The sequence below is a fragment of the Lepidochelys kempii genome, chromosome 6 (assembly GCF_965140285.1).
Source record: "Lepidochelys kempii isolate rLepKem1 chromosome 6, rLepKem1.hap1, whole genome shotgun sequence".
In the NCBI taxonomy this organism is placed as follows: domain Eukaryota; kingdom Metazoa; phylum Chordata; order Testudines; family Cheloniidae; genus Lepidochelys; species Lepidochelys kempii.
In genome coordinates this window covers 3,175,604-3,195,337 of record NC_136385.1, presented here as the reverse complement: position 1 = coordinate 3,195,337, position 19,734 = coordinate 3,175,604, and the positions used below count along the sequence as shown (strand labels likewise).

The 19,734-nt window shown below is 46.6% G+C and overlaps 2 long non-coding RNA genes across 2 annotated transcripts; one reads left to right on the top strand and one right to left on the bottom strand.

Moving 5' to 3' along the window:
• Positions 1-9,092: 9,092 nt before the first annotated feature.
• Positions 9,093-15,190, bottom strand: LOC140912339 (uncharacterized). Its single transcript, XR_012159272.1, has 3 exons — positions 14,979-15,190; positions 10,463-13,144; positions 9,093-9,547 (listed from the first exon to the last, which is right to left on the bottom strand). It is a non-coding gene; the product is annotated as an uncharacterized LOC140912339 (long non-coding RNA).
• A 266-nt stretch (positions 15,191-15,456) lies between these two features.
• Positions 15,457-18,718, top strand: LOC140913726 (uncharacterized). Its single transcript, XR_012159647.1, has 3 exons — positions 15,457-15,655; positions 16,708-16,787; positions 18,356-18,718. It is a non-coding gene; the product is annotated as an uncharacterized LOC140913726 (long non-coding RNA).
• Positions 18,719-19,734: the final 1,016 nt, after the last annotated feature.

Sequence of the window (19,734 nt, the reverse complement as noted above, 5' to 3'; positions counted from 1 at the left end):
GGCATGGGCCAGCCAACAGGAATGGAGTTATTAAACCACTTCTGCAGACAGCAGCAGCCTTGTCGTGACAATATGGCAGCAGCTCAAAGCTGAGTTTGTTGGAGGTGAGAATTTGATTGCGCAGGCAACAGGCTTGGGGCTAGGTTTCGTTTCACGAATACATTTTTTTCTCCCTGGGAAAAAGTAGCGTGAACAGAATTAGGTAATGAGGAACTATAGGTACTTTTATCCTCAGTAGTAGCTATATCTATCTATCTACCCTTATAAGAACTATAACAGCAGTGTCCAAATACGCTATTTTTTGGTTTCTGAGGCCCAAATCCTCAAACAAATTTAGACTCCTAACTTCCCCTGAAATCAAGGGAAGTTAAGAGCGTAAATATCCTTGAGGATTTAGGCCTGAATTAATTCACCCTTTCCACCCTATGAAGTACACATAGGAGGAGCAAATGGCAGCTCAGGTGGAACCATACCAACAAATTGGTTTGTACTCCCCCAGAACAAGGGACCCATAACCATAAGTTTCTCAGGTCCCCAAGGACAGAAGCTATAGTGGAAACACTGGTTTAATCCTGGGATCCCTTAATGTATCAAAGACAGACTTGGTGGTTTGGTGTCTACGTGGGGAACAGTTAGTAACAGACAGACGATTGCGCACATTCACACATACATTTGTGCACACAGTAGTGGGTGCTGGAGTAAACTGAGTGTCCTCAAATTGCTGTACAGAAAGATTTTCACACAGTCTTCTTGTTAAAGTCTCTAACTCTTGTGATTGGTCCTAGCTTGGACTTAAAAGGGTAATTACCGGTATCTGCGTAGTGAAGACATCTCTTGAGCTCTTTCACATGCAACGGGGTTTGATCTTTACTCTCTTCTTGGTTGCACCTCAGTCTTGACTTAGTTGCTGACAGTGTTCTTTACTACTTCTCCTCTGGGTACTGGGTGGCCAATCCAGGGGATGGAGTAGGATACAACTTCTGATATCTTGCTGATACATGATAGTTCCCACCCACTTGCTCCCCTACACACCTTCTTCTGTATGGTTAGCACCTTTTGTAGGGATCCATAATTTCTCTGCTCCACCCCAAGAGATACTCTTGTCCAGTCAGGGATTCCAGTATGATCTGTGGTTTTAAATTGCTAGGATTCCTCTGGTTTGCAATCAAAGCAACTCTTCTTCAGTAGAAATCAAATCAATTTTGTGACAGCATGGGGTCATCCCTCTTCCATTTTAACTAAACAAATCCACATAGTCCTTCCGCTGCTGTCCAATGCTACACGAGTCACAGCAGAACTGACCTGTCTTTTTACCTTTCAGCATTCTTCTGCTCCAGGGACGAGGCTGAGCAAGAAATCCCCTTTTTAAAAAAAAATAAATGCAAACCCACATAGGTCACATTTGTGAACCACTTTCATAGAGAGTAATCATCACTTCTTTCCATCACTTCCATCCTTACATAGTTATTATAGTATCAGAGTGCCTCTCAATCCTGGACAAATCATAGAAAGGCAGCTCTGTGATGTGACCAGGACAGAATTAAAAACTGGCAGCATAATAGTGCATACTTAGTGCCAATCAACACTGCTTTATGGAAAATAGGTCTCGTCAAACAAATTTGATTTCGTTTTTGTGTGAGATGACAAGTTTGGTAGATAAAGGTAACTGGGTTGACAAAATATATTTAGACACCTGTAAGATACTTGACTTAGTCCCGCACACACAGGATATTCTGATTTTCAAAAATAGCATATGCAAAGTCAACGCAGCACATAATAAATAGATTTTTTAAATGGCTAACTAATGAAGATCAAAAAGGAATCATAAGTCAGGAATCACCATCAAATTAAAGTGTTTCCACTGGGACCCCACAAGAATCTGTTATTCACACAATCCTATTTAATATTTTTATCAGTGGTCTGGAAAAAATGTAAAATTGTTGATAAATGAGACTGATATGTAATGACCAAAGATGTCGTGGTTTCCTGCCAGTACCTGGAGGAAGTGATGTGGTATGTGTGACAGATATGGCAATTTCCTGCTGTATCCTTGGGAAAGTCCTTATTGACTTAAGTTTAAGTATTTGTGGAGTCCACTGCATTAAATGCAAAGGTTATGTAGTATTGTAGGCCAGGATTACATGTGATCTCTCTAAGGGGAAGGTGGAATCTGGACCCTAGGAAGTGTTATGAACTTCAAAGGAGTGTATTATCAATGTGCCAGACAGGGATGGACTTTTAGGACAGACAGTGTTAGGTGGAATACCTAGGGGGAGGTGAATGCAAATTCCCACCTCCACTTACACAAAAAGCCAGCCTTGTATGCCTTGAGATGGGGACCATTGTCTGCTGATCACTTGTTCCCAGAATCTGAAGATCAAAGGCCAAAACCAAATAAGGGAAAGACTGACCAATTTGTGCGGGAGCTGGTTCTGAGCTGAAGATGTTATAAACTAGTCAACACATAACAATTCCTTAGTGGAATCTGAGGGACTGTTCATCAGCCAAAGTGGTTGGGGTGATCTCCGATAAGCTGATTAGCATGCGTGTAGGTTCTTTTATTTTTAAATGTTTTCTGTGTAATACTTTAACCTTAAGAATAAATGTGCTTGCTGAGAAAGAGCGGTGTGGTAACCTATAACTGCTGGCAATACACTAGGCACACCATTTAGAGAGAAAGCAAAGCCCAGATACTGGTCTGTTTAGGCCATCTGGCTTGCTGGGGATATCACAGTGCAGGCAGGGAACTGTGCAGCCTGGAAAACCCAGGAGGGAGAGAGATGAAGGTCTCTGCCCAGGAGAAGGGGAATAAAGGTGCGGTTGCCCTGGACTGTGATGGTATGATAAATTCAATGAAAGGGAGGCTGGCTGCCAGTTGGGGATTCTCCTCAGACACTCTCCTGGGTGTTTGATCCTGTTTGTGATGTTACTTGGGATGGGGGATCCCCTTTCTGGTAGATTGTTTCAAACTCCCATCCCTGGATGTGGAGTGGAGATCTCTCCTACAGCCTTTGGCAGGCAGGAATTCATCCGGAAAACACTCCAACACCGCCATCAGTTTCATCCACCCATAACCCCAGTGCCCCTCCAGCATCTGCATCCGTCCCTCAGTCACTGGTTTGAGGCCTTCTTTCCTGTGGGCTCTGGCTGATTATTATATGTGGTGCAGGCTCACATGGGACAGGCTGCTCACTGGGTCTACCCCCCGGCCCAGCACTCAGGCTCGCAACATGCTGTTGAGAGTCCCTACAGCAGCAGCAGCTGCCAGGTGTGCCCTCTCCAGCAGTGTATGCAGTTTGATTTTCGGCCAGCTCATTACGCAACCTGAGCGCTGGGTGGGGTAGACTGGCCAGCTCCTCTTCTTTGGTCATCTCCCAGCGGATCAGGATGGGGCGGATCAAGCCCCTGTGCCCCAACCCCCATTTCTCTGGCAGGAACGCCGGGAGGGGAGGTTAAGGGGGGACTGCAGGTGGAAGAGGTGGGGAGGGCTCCCCCTTGCTCTGGCCCAGGGCCCCACAAAAGCATTATCCACCTCTGGCTGCAAGTCTAGTTAAATCTCAGGAGTTGCACTCACTTTACAGCAGTTCTGAGCTCTCACTGTTATGCCTGAGAAGGTGGCTGGATGGAGCAATGGCGCCCTCTTGTGTCCCACGGGGGGAATCTCTTTTAATGCTATGTTCCTCTTGCCAGAGTTGGTCAGATTTGCTTTCTGATGATTTACTGTCAGTCATGTACGTGTAGCACACTCATGGCCAGCATGGAATCCGACCTATGGCTCCGGCCCAGAAAAGGCAGGCACAGACCGCAGCAAGGAAACTCCCTTCTACCACAAGTCACCTGGTTCAAACCCCTTGGAGTCAGCATGTGCACACACCTGAATACTACAATGAATATCGGACAAGAAAATTATTTTTTTGCAGAGAAATGAATAGAGAAATCAGGAGGAAAGATGGGGGAGTAGTAAAACAGGTTACATCCCATGCGAGGACCCCCAGGCCCCAAAAATTACCAGGATAGACACCAAGCAATGCGTCTACACTCAGAGTTCAGGAATTCTGGGTAGCGTTCCAGTCTGGCAGCAAATCTTGAGTGCTCCTAGCAGTCTGCAACACCAGTAAACAAACCCCTCCTGTGCCCTCTTCTGTTGCTCTCTGCAAATCCACACAGAGCGACAACCTCCTCACTTAACTAGCTACAGCCTCCCACCTTATTCCCAGTGCAAGGTTGCAGGCCCCAGTGTTACCTGCACACATTAAGGCACCCCACCTTTTCCCAGTCCGTACGGCTCCAGGCATAATACGGTTATTTTAGGCACCCCCACCTTTTCCCAATCCACAGGGCTCAGGGTGTAACTAACCTGGTCAATGTAAGTACCCACACCCTTTCCCAATACGTAGGGCTCCGGGTGCATACTAACTTCTGCAGGTGGGCAGGACCTTTTACCAGTGAAAGAGCTAGTAATATCCTACATAACCTCTATTTATTAACAATCCCCCAAAACAGACTGCACACGCTACACATACAGGGCTCCCCACTCCCAATAAGACAGATGACCTTTTTTTGATGGCCAGTCAGGATCAGGTCCATCTGGGGAGCTCCAGTTTCTGCACGGTGTCACCGGCAGAGTGTTGAGGTCTGGAAGCTCTGATCTTGGGGCTGTGTCCTGGAGTTGGTTCCCAAAGAACTTCCTTTTGGACCCCAGTTTATATAGTGAAATTTGAGTTCTGTTTAGCTGTACCTTAACCAATCATTTTACTGAAATCTATCTAACCAATCCTAACATATTGTAACAAAATTCTCTAACCAATTATATCCCACCACCTTAATTAATTTACACCTAGCAAAATTCATTATGTAACAGACAGAAACAATAAAAGAAGCAGACAGAGACTATACAGATAAACAATAGGGAAGTGGGAACCATAATGACAAAACAATAAAGAAATGAGGATTTCACAACTACAGCTATTGATAAATGATTTCTTGACAGACAGAATGCCATCAAACCCAGTTTTCTTTAACCATCTTAAGATCTGTTTCTTTATCTGGTGATCGTGGGTGCCATTAGGACAGGGTCTCCTTCTTAACAGCCAGATATTACATTGTGTTAATGTAATTTAGATGGAATGTGAGGATGTGACTTCCTGCTTTCAGCTAATGGCTGCTGTTTGGCTGCTCTTTTAATCTGGCTGCAGACGAAGGCCTTAGGCCTTACAATATGGCTGCAGACAAAGGCCTTATCCTTACACCAGTACTCACGGCCCCATACAGCTTGAGCAGCAGTGATCCTGGATCCAGCTCTGGTTTGTCCTTCTCAGATGATTTCTCCCTGGCACAGCGCTCCTCCTGGCTCCCATCCTGGGACGACCCCGGTTAGCTACACTGTCCCTCCCAGGCTTCAGGGTGATTCTCGGCTGCTTTGCTACACAAGGGCCTACTCACTGTGGGCTCTCGTCTGGAGCTACCAACCCATGTACACCTCTCCCTTCCCCCCTGGAACTATCACCACTTCCTCTGCCTCAGGACAAGGTTGTGGGGCTGTGCTCTCTAAACCCCAAGGGGGTTACACTCAGTTAAAATCATTTCTTCCCACGTGCAATCTGATGCCCTCTACACTGAATTTCACCTGTCATCATGTTCCCCAGTTACTTACGTTTTCTAGCCTCGAATCCCTTGCATCATCCCCAGCCACAATAACTTGGGGACATCAGTAAGTTCCCCATCTCACTATTCACTCAATTATCCTATACCATGCATAACTACACTGAATAGCCCTGATCCCAGCAATAATCTCTGGGATCCCCTTCAACTTCTCAGTTGAGAATTACCATTTATTCTTGAAAAGAAAAGGAGTACTTGTGGCACCTTAGAGACTAATCAATTTATTAGAGCATGAGCTTTCGTGAGCTACAGCTCACTTCCTCAGATGCATATCGTGGAAACTGCAGCAGGCTTTATATATACACAGAGAATATGAAACAATACCTACTCCCACCCCACTGTCCTGCTGGTAATAGCTTATCTAAAGTGATCATCAGGTGGGCCATTTCCAGCACAAATCCAGGTTTTCTCACCCTCCACCCCCCCACACAAATTCACTCTCCTGCTGGTGATAGCCCATCCAAAGTGACAACTCTTTACACAATGTGCATGACAATCAAGTTGGGCTATTTCCTGCACAAATCCAGGTTTTCTCACATCCCCCCCACCCCCATACACACACAAACTCACTCTCCTGCTGGTAATAGCTCATCCAAACTGACCACTCTTCAAGTTTAAATCCAAGTTAAACCAGAACATCTGGGGGGGGGGGGTAGGAAAAAACAAGAGGAAACAGGCTACCTTGCATAATGACTTAGCCACTCCCAGTCTCTATTTAAGCCTAAATTAATAGTATCCAATTTGCAAATGAATTCCAATTCAGCAGTTTCTCGCTGGAGTCTGGATTTGAAGTTTTTTTGTTTTAAGATAGCGACCTTTGTTTCTTTACCTATAGTTTGTAGTTGCTGTGTTTATTAAACACCTGCTGTTTAGGATGGACTTGTGATTTGCTAAAGCACGACAGTACCTGTGGTGTCATAATCCTACTAGTTTTCTTCTCACACACAGTCCTCCAGAGATGACAAGACTTGCATTAAAAACAAGGCTTTTAAAGCACCAAAAAAAAAGGGCACATGCCCACTTTTATTCCTTTGCAAGTTACTTTTAAAGGTAGGATTATCTATATCCGGGGATCTCAACCTTTTTCTTTCCGAAGTCCACCCCACCCCAATATGCTATAAAAACTCCATGGCCCACCTGTGCCACAACTGGTTTTCTGCATATAACAGCCAGGGCTGGCATTAGCGGGTAGCAAGCAGGGCAATTGCTTGGGGTCCCATGTAACAGGACCCCCCACAAATCTATGTTGCTAGGGCTTCGGCTTCAACCCTGGGTTGCAGGGCTCAGGGCCCTGGGTTTCAGCCCCATGCAATGGGGCTTTGGCTCTCTTCCCTGGGCCCCCACTGGCCCTGCTTGGTGGACCCCCTGAAACCTGCTCGCAGCCCTCCCCCCACTCAGGAGGCCCCTGACCCCTGGTTGAGAACTGCTGATCTATATGATAAGATTCCAGGATTGTGTCTCTGTGCATCACTCTGAAGCCTAGAATGTCTGTTGAGTCAGTGTGAAGTGATGGAAAGAGCTACAAGCACGGCTGAGAGCTCTTTCTGTTCAGAATATTACCAATCACCCCTGGGTTTCACGGATTGGTACTGTCCAATTTTTAAGTCACAGCCATTTTGACTTTACAAATTACACCTGCGCAAAAGCAAGGCATGTATCTATGCCATGCCCAAAGTTTTAGGCAGTTGTGATGTCAGAGGTAACTCAGCCAATCAACACCCTTACTCTACAGCTAATCTGCATACAACAATTTCATTGGCTGTGTGGAGGAGACTGCACAGATGGTGGATTACTTGGCCCATCTGGCTTTCAGCTGCTAGTATAGTAGTTAAGAAGCAGCTGAAAATAGCTTGTAAAACTGCAGAGAAGGTGCAGCTGGGTGTCCAGTTGTAAGTCAGGGTCCCTTATACTCTGTAGCCTAAATTCTGCAGCAAGATCCCTCAAGTTCTGTGGTCCTCTGGTACTGCAAACTAGCAATCCAATGGCATCTTAAAAACAGAGGAGTTTAATTGACTTAACTGCATAAATGAACAACATAATCAATACTGTCACTCCTGTGCTGTTTCATTTGATATTGAATTCAGTGCATTTCACCCTGCCCTGTAAGTGTTCATTTTCAATATGCCACATAACTTCGCCTTGAAATCACACAGCTGCACTGCAGATGCTGTTGCAGCTTTCGGCAGCTGGGAAAGGGGCACTCGGGGCTTCTACGGTGGTAAGAGGTAATGAAGGATTGTGGGATTCGCTGTATGTTTCTCCTAAAATTATCAGCACCTAAAGAGTTAACAATGTTGGCATTCTGTCATTAGGGTTCAGACATCAGGGTTCACCAGCAGTTTTGAGATGAACCTCAATGCTCTTGTTCCAGGTTGTCTGAAGACTCGGGCAGACATTGCCACACACAGTTCATATTTTTAAGCAATTATAAAGGCTAGATCTGTGATATTTTTACAACAATGATGCTTAGATCCTGCAGCAGAATCCCAAAGCCCATGGGAGCCTGCGTATGGAGAAGGAACTTGGTCACTCCCTGACCAGCTTTTGTTGCCTTGGTGAGTCTGTCTGCCAGGTCTCTCCGGTGGATGGATCTCAGCACTTGAATGGTCACCTCCACCCTGTAATGCTCCCCATAGTAGTTGAGCAATTCCTTGGCGACATCCACAGGACATGCTGTCTCCAGCTTGCCCCAGGGGATGTTGTTATACTGGTTCTCCACCTTGATTTCCTTCAGCTTCCACTTGAATCGCTTGAGGTCATCTTTCCCCAGCTCTTCCAGGGTCTCCAGCAGGAGATCGGTCACAGTCTTCTCCATGCCACAAGCCATAGGGCTGCACAAGAAGGAGCCACAAACTGGCCCCCAGAGCCAGAGACTTGGCTGGGGGCAAAAAAATCTTTGCAAATTGAGAACAAGTTCAGGAAACAAAATTGAAACTAAAACTCTAGGGTCTTTGGCTTACAGCCATCCCCGTGAAATTTACATCTCTGCTTCGGGCCTGGGCAGTTCAGTTCACAGTCCCAAAGGCAAGACCCTAACCAGGGGTCTCAAAGTCCCGGCCCGTGCGCCATCTGTGGCCAGAGAACCTCCCCACTGCGGCCGGCGGAGGAGAGACACATTCAGCCACATTGCCGGCAATGTTTGCTACAGGCGCCACCCCCCCCCCCTCAGCTCCCATTGGCTGGGGGGAGAAGGACAGAGCTACCATCACTAGTCACCGGGCAGAATCACTTTTTTCCCACAATGACTATAAACAAGTCAAAATACCGAACACAACTCGCTGACGGCCACCTTGCTGCAATCCTGAAGATTTCAACTGCTCAGTCACAGAGGCCAAACATCAACAAACAGACAGAACGGAAGCGTTGCCCGCTGTCTGGCAAATGCTAAAAACTCTCTGGCAGGCGAAGAATTGTATAAAGTTGTATGACAGTTTTATTATTTCGAATAAATTTGAAACAAAAAATACAATATAAACATTTTCTTTTCTGAACCCCATCTTCAGTGACATTAGTGGCCCCGCTGGGAGGATCTGAGGCCTGGCACTGGCCCTAAGGTAAATTGAGTTTGAGACCTCTGCCCTAAACACTCACCCAGATCCTTCTGGACTCAGAGAAGTCTCCATTCCACAGGTACTTGCCTGGGTTGTATGATCCCTGCCTTACTCTGCTGCAGCTGGAGGAAGAGCAGGGGGAGCAGGTTAAGAAGCCCAAGTGTCCTTCATCTATTAGGATGAAATGTAGCAGAAGAGAAGACAGAGGGCTCCAACGGTCCCTACTGAAACTCCTCAAATCCTGTTGCTGATGCCTCTTGTCAGGCGGGGGAGGCCCAGAGTTGGGGAAGTGGGTCCCAAGTTCACATTCATGCACCTCGACTCCTGAGGGAATTCTGCGCCAAAAAAATTAAATGTCAGTGCACAATATTTTAAAATTACGCACATTTTATTTGTCAATACATAAATGTGGCTCCAGCATGGCAGTGGGGAGCACAGGCCACTGGCTGAATTGAGGTGGCAGATCACACAGCAGCCTCCACCTTCCCTGGTACGGGAACTTGGCAGTGATGCTGCCCCTGACCCTGCCACAATGCAAGGGCCAGGCCTGCCCCAGAAATACCCCAGGGCCCGGCCTCTCTGCACCAGATGCAGCAGGTGTGGGCAGACAGATTCAGCCTAGCAGGATCCAAATGTGGAAGGGCTTAGTGTGAGGGGATCCAGGTGTGGTGTGAGTGGTTTCTGTGCAGGGCAATCTGGGTGTGGGCGGCTCAGTGGGAGATCTGGATGCCCAGGGGCTCATTGGGGAGTGGGGATTCTGGGTGCAGGGACAATGAGACTCTGCAGGGGATCCAGGTGAAGGTGATCAGGGTTCAGCAGGCGGATCTGGATGTGGGGAGATGGGGCTTAGCGGGGGGGTCTGGGTGAAGGGGGCTCAGTGGAGGGTCTGGGAGCCAGGGGAGTGGGGCTTGATGGGGTGGGGGTCCAGGTGCAGCTGGTTGGGGCTTGGTGGGGTGGGGGTCTGGGTGAGGGGGGCTTGTCAAAGGGGTCCCGGTGCAGGGGGGTAGGGCTTGTAAGGGTGAGGGTTTGATGGACCTGCTTAATGGGAGAGCCCCATTTGCTACTGAGGGGATGCTTCATGCTGGGCTTCCACTTCTCCCACGATTCCCCTATCCCCTTTTCTTCTCCATCCCCCTCCCCACACTGCCACATTCCCCTCCCCCTGCCCTATTCCACCCCCTTCCTTTCCCACTACCTCTTCCCTCCACCTCCTCAGTCTCCCTTCCCTCATTTCCTCCAAACCCCCTTACCCAGCACAACGGCGGGCAGTCACAGTTCCACAGAAAACAGGAAGGCTCCCAACACACAGAAGGGGAGCACGACTTGCACTCGGACCTAGGCGGTGGCGTTCATCCGCCGAGTCAGCAGAGCCAAGACAGCCTCCTTCAGCTGGGCACTTGCAGAAACGATGGGGAGCAGCAGGACATAACCCATGAGACCCCGCATGCCTCACCTCTGTTTGGGGGGGAGCAATCCCCACCAAAAAACTGCATCTGTGGCCATCCCCCATCCCTTGTGCGGCTTCCCTGATGTTTTCTGCATTTTCTTCAGTCACTCAGAATCCCACTGGGAGTAACCTCTACAGGAGCCCTGCTGTAATAATTGGGGCCTAGCAGGGTCTACCTTAATTATTAGCCGACATAGTGAAAAGCATGTAAAGGTTCATGCATTGCCACAATGATCTGTGATATCAAACTGTTTAAGAAAAGATGAGAGGGGGAACAGAAAGATTGTCTTCATGTAAACAGAGGGTCTACTGACACCATTCCAGGACTGTGTTAAGATTCTGAGTGGTAACCAAGAGGAGCAGAGGACTGGAAATCAATTAACTGAAATTGGTGTGTCAGAAATTAGGCCTAATGGGTGGATGAAATAATGAGGATGGATTATTCTGCCAACCACCTGTTTGGAGCTCTTAAAAAGAGACTTAGAGGGAGAACAAAAGAACCACTTTACTTTTACCATCACCACTACCGCGACACAATGATTGTTGCTGGGACACCAGACCTTGGTACTCCAATGGGGACCCATGACGTTGCTGTACCAGAGAGAACCCCAACCTCATATATGGGAGATCCTGCTCTGTCTTCCCTTCCTTCGTCTGCTCCTCTCTGCCCTTCCCCTTCCCCTCCCCCCACCTTTCTCCTGTCCTGTCGCTCCCTCTGGGCTTTTCATCTGATCGTGAAATCAACTGCAGTGCATGGCACCAGCATGATGAGATGAAATGGTCTCTCCCACTCTGTCCAGACTGTGAAGGACCAATGAAAGAGAGGGACCTGACCAGACCAACAGATGATGTACTTGATGGGGGAGGTGAACAGGAGACTCCAGAGCAACAGGTGCCATGGCCAACATGCCAGCCCAAAGCCTCCATCCATGACTCACCAGCTGCCCTGTGTCCTGAGAACATCAACAAAACCGGAATTTCCCTCATCTTTACTTTCCTAGCTCTTCTCCCCATTCTGTGTTGGTCTGTTTTGTTTAAAGCAAGAAAGTGACTTTCATTCATGATTCAAAACTGAACAACAGAACCAACCCTTTCTCCCCCAACAAGAAGGACTCTCTGACTGAATAAGAGCCTTTAACCAGTATCCAGTCCCCAAAAAGAGAATTGGATAGGTTTTGATTGTTTGTTTTACGTACACAATCCATTTCATTTTCACTGCTCTTTACCGCCTTTTGATTCTTCTCCTTGTGTGTGTTTCAGTGAATACATTTCTCACCTTTGCCATGAATTTTGTTGTGTGTTTGCCATGGTACAAATCAGGCTGAAGTCTCTGTCTACCAAACCCCAGGCCTTGTTTAACATGTTTAAATGTCAGACAATTGGCAGGGTTATGCTGACACCTTTAGCCCATATATTCCATCTAAATTAATACAACAGCATGCACCCACCCTCCTAAGAGGGAGAGTCAAACCGCTGGACTAGACACTATGCTACAGTAGAACAATCCCTATATCTGTACCTGAGGAACAAACCAAGAGGAGAACTCCTGCTGTGTGGGGGCCATTACACAGATTTCCCCATCCCACCAGCAAAATTTTCACCAAACAGTAAGAAACATACAGAATACAGTCCCCTTCCCCCCAACACACACAACCTAAACAAGCTTCACATCACAACTTCACAACCTCCTCCCCAGCTGGAGTCTCAGCCAGACCACTGTGCTCACTCTGGTGCAGACATGATAAGTTCCTGTAATAAAAGTGAGCACCAACCCCAGTGAAGGCCTAGCTCTGCCCCAAGCTCTGGTCCCTTCTCTCATTCCGGAAGCTCACCCTCAGCTCCTTCCCCTCCCCATGCAGCCTCAACCCAGCCTGCCCAAACGTGTATCGCTCGGGTGACATTGCTCTGAGGGACCCAGATGAAGATGCCATGAAAAAGGCTCCTGTCAATGTCAGATGTGAGGACGCCAACGTAGAGTTAGCCAAAAGAAAATGAAAGTCATGATAGTCGAAAGAGGAGTCAACCATGATGGCATGCATGTGATTGATAGTAAAGAATACGGCATTATTAGCGACTTTGTGTATCTAGGAAGCATACCCAATGCTGGTGGCCAACCCCATAAGGAGGTGGAAGCAAGAACTGGGAAGGCAAGTGGTACTTTTTTGAGATTGGAAAATATCTGGAAAAATAGGAAGAACCAAGATAGTCTTGCAATAGTCTTGTGGCCCACACATTGCTACATGCTCGTGAAACCTGGAAAATGCTAGAAGCCCACAACAGGAAACTTGACGCATTCCATCAGAGATGCTTGCAAAGAATTCTCTGTTTCCCCTGGTGGGACAATGTAACCAAGGCTGATGTGTAACAAAGAACTGGTCAACAGACTGTAGAGACAATGATTGGAGAAAGAAGGAGGAATTGGTTTGGGCAAATTTATGGATGTCAGAAAACAGTATTCCTAGATAAGCCCTTGGCTAGAGTCCACCTGGAGGAAAACAGAAAAGAGGAGGACAACAGAGGACATATAAGAAAACCATTAAGAAAGATTTTGCTGCCATGGAGACAGATAATGGAGTGAGAAACATGGCATTAGACAGATGGAGGTGGAAACACTGGGCTGTCTCATGTGTCACAAGACCCAAGAGCTTCTTATAATAAACTAAAGACTTGCAGAGCTTGTGTGATCACATTTTAACCCATGTGCAATCGGCTGTATCTCATTTTTGTGTCTCCAGTGGGCATAGCTTGGGTTGGAGGCAGAGGTTGGGAGGGCACCACCCCTTTTTCATTTGTCCCAATTTGAGCCCTCATTTCTTGGATGCAATTTTGTTTCCTGGTCCATTTCCCAGTGCCCCTCTCTGCCATGAGGCTGGGCCCAGACCCCAATGCTCCTTGCCCTGACTCCTTGCATCACAGGCTTGGCGGCCATAGACATGTCTCCAGCCACGGGACCCCTGGGGAGTGCCCCTAAAACCTCTCTCTGGTTCCTGATTGGCTTCTCCAGCATTCCTTTATGCAAACGATCTCCCTGCCCACATGACTTGAGGCTAACGAGGGCCCAGGTGGCCCCGAAGAGAGAGGGGAGCTGGGCAAGTCCCTGGAGTGACAGTTAAACTGACACAGCTGACCCCTCTGAGGACAAGCAAGGGAGTTCAGGCTTGGGGGATTGGAGAGGGACCCGCCCCTCTCCAATTAGGAAGGGATGAGCTCAGGGTCTGGGGGTTCAGGAAGGGCTGGTAATTTGGGATCAGGGTGGCTTGCTCCTGGGCTAAGCCAGCCCTGTTTGCACAAGGAGCCTCACCTCAGGGGAATCAGGGGATTCCAGTGCGAGTGGCAGCAGGACGCTGCCCGTGGAGGGAAGGAGCTGAGCCCTGTTCTGCGGTGGGCGGGAGGCGCTGGGAGGGAGGGGAGGAGCTGATCAGCGGGGGCCACAGGTGGGAGGGAGTGTGGGGAGCGTGGCTGCTGGTGGGTGCGAAGCACCCACTAATTTTTCTCCACGGGTGCTCCAGGGCTGGAGCACCACCGGAGTCGGCACCTATGCAAGATATTATTACCCACTTCCTTCCTACCCAGAAACTATGGACAAGAAGGCCTGTGCCACTGAAATCAAAGGGCAGTTTACCATCAGCTTCTCTGGGAGAATGGGAAAGGAATGAGTCCCAGAGACACCAGTCCCCATTGTTGAATTCAGCCTATTTCTATGCTTAGATGGCTCATAGTCCCTGCTTTAGCCAGTTTCTTTCTGTTTGTTCCCTAACATCTGGTCCATTCATAGAATCATAGAAATGTAGGGATGGAAGAGACCATGAGACGTCACCAAGTCCAGCCCCCTGCGCTGAGGCAGGACCAAGTAAAGCTAGACCCACCTGACAGATGTTTGTCCAACCTGTTCTTAGAAACCTCCAGTGATGTGGACTTCACAACCTCCCTTGGAAGCCTGTTCCAGCATTTAATTATCCATATAGTTAGAAAGGTTTTTCCTAATATCTAACCTAAGTCTCCCTTGCTTCAGATTAAGACAATTATTTCTTGTCCTACCTTCAGCAGACATACAGAACAATTGACCACTGTCCTCTTTATACCAGCACTTAACACAGATGAAGACTTATCAGATCTCCCCTCAGTCTTCTTTTCTCTACCCTGAACATTCCCCGTTTTTTTAACCTTTCCTTATATGTCAGGTTCTCAAAACCTGTTCTCATTTTTGTTGCTCTCCTCTGGCCTTTCTCCACATCTTTCTTAAAGCGTGACACTCAAAACTGGACACAATATTACAGCAGAGGCTCACCAGTGCTGAGCAGAGCGGGACAGTTACTTACCCTGTCTTACATACGACGCTCCTGTTAATACAGCGCAGAATGATATTAGCCATTTTCGCAACTGCATCACATTCTTGACTCAAATTCAATTTGTGAGTCACTATCACCACCAGATCCTTTTTAGCAGCATGACCATCTGGCCAGTTATTCCCCATTTTGTAGTTGTGCATTTGATTTTTCCCTTCTCAGCGTAATACTTTGGGAGGGCTCTGTTAATTAATTTCCTTACAATATTCCCCACACATCTCATTTCCAGTAGGGAAATTTGCTTTGGGTTTTGTTTTTTATATGCATAACCATCAGTTATTAGCGTGCACACATACAATCTCAGCCAATAGGGGGCAGTAGATGCACACACACAAACTGGAGTTCCACTAATCAGGCCCCCTAATCTCACAGGAAACAGCAAAGATTCTAGTTGCAAACGAAAAGAGGTGGAGCTATTGTCATTCATTCTGGTTCCTGAGGAATCTGTCTGAGGGCAGCAATCCTAACCCTCCAAGCAGCCAGGATACAAACATTTAATCCATCTGCTGGTGCAGGTTCTGTGCTGTGGTAGAATGTGAAGATTCAGCATGTAGCTTTGTCATAAATATAAAGGGAAGGGTAAACCCCTTTGAAATCCCTCCTGGCCAGGGGAAAGCTCCTCTCACCTGTAAAGGGTTAAGAAGCTAAAGGTAACCTCGCTGGCACCTGACCAAAATGACCAATGAGGAGACAAGATACTTTCAAAAGCTGGGAGGAGGGAGAGAAACAAAGGGTCTGTGTCTGTCTGTAGTTGTCTTGGCCAGGGACAGAACAGGAATGGAGTCTTAGAACTTTTAGTAAGTAATCTAGCTAGGTATGTGTTAGATTATGATTTCTTTAAATGGCTGAGAAAAGAATTGTGCTGAATAGAATAACTATTTCTGTCTGTGTATCTTTTTTGTAACTTAAGGTTTTGCCTAGAGGGGTTCTCTATGTTTTTGAATCTAATTACCCTGTAAGATATCTACCATCCTGATTTTACAGGGGGGATTTCTTTATTTCTATTTACTTCTATTTTTTATTAAAAGTCTTCTTGTAAAACACTGAATGCTTTTTCATTGTTCTCAGATCCAAGGGTTTGGGTCTGTGGTCACCTATGCAAATTGGTGAGGCTTTTTATCCAACATTTCCCAGGAAAGGGGGGGTGCAAGTGTTGGGAGGATTGTTCATTGTTCTTAAGATCCAAGGGTCTGGGTCTGTAGTCACCTAGGCAAATTGGTGAGGCTTTTTACCAAACCTTGTCCAGGAAGTGGGGTGCAAGGTTTTGGGAAGTATTTTGGGGGGAAGGACGCGTCCAAACAGCTCTTCCCCAGTAACCAGTATTAGTTTGGTGGTGGTAGCGGCCAGTCCAAGGATAACGGGGGTAATATTTTGTACCTTGGGGAAGTTTTGACCTAAGCTGGTAAAGATAAGCTTAGGAGGTTTTTCATGCAGGTCCCCACATCTGTACCCTAGAGTTCAGAGTGGGGGAGGAACCGTGACATGCTTTGAAACACAAGCTCAGGGGACAGAAAGACAAGTAACTGAAAGGTGGCCCACAAAAGAAAGGAAATGCATTTGTGGCCTTTTTAATAAACAAAAAAGGCTTAAAAGTATATGTGTTTTTAGAGTGTGTGTGTTCAGTGGGCAGGGAGAGCATGTTTCCTGTGGGATGCATGGGTGATTTTATTCATTACTCTTGTTTTTTGCATTAAAAATGTAGGCCTTGTTTACCTTGGAAGATACTACTGGTGACTGGGAAATTAGTAGAATGATGACATCACAAGAACCGTGGGAGTGGAGGTAAAGAGGGAAGTGATTTTTAAGTCAAGCTGTTTTAGGGTGACCAGATGTCCCAATTTTATAGGGACAGTCCCGATTTTGGATTTTTTTTTATATAGGCACCTATTACCCCCCCACCCCCGTCCCGATTTTTTTACATTTGCTATCTGGTCACCCTAGGCTGTTTTAAACTGCTCTTTGATTGCTTTTTGTACATCCATATTTAACTCAAATGCCTGACAGAGAGTTAGGAGAAAAACTCTCTTTGGGAAAGATTCCAACGCCATATCACCCTTCCAATTCAGGGCTTTGGCCTATTCAAACCCACTTCTCTGGCTGCTCCAATAGAAGCAGGGAAGATCAGGCTAGATATCATTATTTATATTACAGTAGTGCCTTGGGGACAGTTTTTGTCAGGTGCTGCACATAAACGGTAAGAGACAAGTCTTGCCCTGAGGGCTTATGATCCAAATCGACACAACGGACACAGGAAGAAGTCTTATCCACACAGAGGGGGAAAAGGGATTCAACAACTTACTTAAGGTCACACAAGTCCTATGCCACAAAGCCGGCCGGCCTGCCTCTCTGCAATATTCTTCTCTGTGATAGAGCTCTGCAGTAAATAAATCATCATGACAGGAATGCTTTGCACATCACTTTGTTTATATATGTTTTCCCATTATTGCAAGTCATTTTGAACAAGCTTCACAGCATGTATCTTTCCAAAAATATCACTCGCATGCAGCCCTAATTCTGTGTTTAAAGATGTTGCTTCTTTAGCAAAATGTGGCAGGCCCATCCTGCTTACGAAATAGCCCATGCACCCGTTCAGAATTTCCACCCAGCGCCTTGAAAGACCGCAGGGTGTCTTTCAGGAGCAATTCATCGTACACTATAGCAGCCCCTTTATCACAATCCCCAGCTGCACTGCAAGTAGTCCATTATACACTATGGTAGCCACCATCTCCCTAGGAATTTTTCCACGTAGTTTCTCTTCTCCTTTCTTGCCTTATCTTCTCTGCTGCTCCATTTTGTTGCACAGAGACCTGTATTCTTAGTTGTCTATGGTAACAACAGTTCATCTCAGCCTGTTACATCAAATTGTCTATAAAAATCACCAGCAGTTAAAGACAAAAAGCCTAAATTAGTCCAAACATGAAGGGTTAAAATCCATTGCTGATGTAATAACCTGGTATATGGATTTGTGTACAGGCCCAAAGTCCAGAGTTTGGTCAAGAGATCAGAGTCCTAGCAATAGCTAAAAGAAAGCAGAATAACCATAGATAACCTTGCTTTTGCCTGGTCAGCAAAACACCAGATGGTGGGGGCAATAATTGTGTCTTATTTAAAAGTTGCAAATAGAACAAAGAAGCCCTGTTTCTGTTGTGTTAGTTTCTACTGTAGGGAGATGTTCTTCCCACACATCCAACCTTGAGTTTATGAAAGTTTCAAGCATGTCAGTATAAGATATGGCCTCCTCCCACCTCCCTTTCCCAGGGACCAATGCCTGCCTTAAAACACAAATCAACAACTTGAAAGACAATCTTTATTGCCATATACTTTCACTGTTTCTTTGCTTTTACCCCTAGATATGTATCTGTTGGACAATCAAAGGAGCTACTTCATTCCTATGGACCCCAAATCAAAATTCAACATATATTTTATACTAATACATTTTAGTATTTATACAATACATTAATACTAATTAAATGTTAAATGTTAATTTGTCAACTTGAGACCATGGGCGGAAACATTATGCAATCTTTGACCATTGGCTACTGTGCTATCATGTCTTGCTGCTAGACCTATCCAGGGAAGCGGGACTGCCTACTCCATCACTTTCCCCCGCCCATGGAAAATCCAAATATTCCATTGTAATCAATTGATTGACAGTGTCTCTGAGCCTAATAAGCAAGGTGACACTCCGTCAGCGCTGTACGTAATAAACTCCTGTGCTTGACCTCTACATGGTGTGGATTTATGTCCTTAAGGGCTGTGGTGAGACCATGACGAATAAACAAGAGGAGACTAGAATCAGAAATGAATGAGCCAAAATTGGTGTGTTGGAAATTAGGCCTAAGTGATGAACAAACAATGAAGGGAGGGATTATTTCATCCATCACCCCTTGTTGGGGTACTTTCAAAAGAGACTTCAGGAGCAGGGTATCAAAATGGTAAAGGCGAGTGAACTGGAAGAAGCAAACTTTACCATCATGGCTACCAACCCCCAGCATCTCTGGGCTCCCAAGATCCACCATGACACCCATGGACCTTCATCGTCCTGGTCCTGATGGATGCCCTGACTAGACCAGGCCAGCTAGAGGGACCCAAATGACATTGCCACCTCCACCAGCTAAATCCCAAACTCCACCTGGGATGTGACACTTGAGTTCCTGCTTCTGCTCCTCCTCTTTCACCTGATCTCCTCCTTCCTCTCTGTCCTCTCATTCTCCCTTTTTGCTTCCTCTTTAATAAGAGTCTGGCTTAGCTGGCCAAGACTGTATCTTTTGCGGCACTCTTTGTGAGCCCGTGAGCAGAGAGTCAGCTAAAAGCAATACCTTAAACGGCCCAACACTAGTGTGAGTGTGCCAGATATCAGAGTGGCTAGACCGTGTGCCAGGCCTGGGTTTTTCTAGTAGTGAGGTTGACGTGAGAGTCAACACCAGATACAGAAGCTGCATTTTCTATCTTGGCTGTTCTTTTCTCTCCCCTGTTGCGTCTGTTTGTCTTAAAGGAAACAGGACTGGATTTTAACAGCAAGAGCAGCAGCTCCAGCTCAGCTAATTTCTCTTTCACCCAACATGGAAACCCCGGACGATGTTTAACTGTTTAGCATTGGACAATGACAGGGTCACTTGTTAACACCTTTGACTCTGGGGCCCATTTATTCCACTGAAGTTAACACACAGACCTAAGAAACAGGGGTGCCTTACCCTGCTACCCTCACTCCTCCTCCATCTCCAACAGA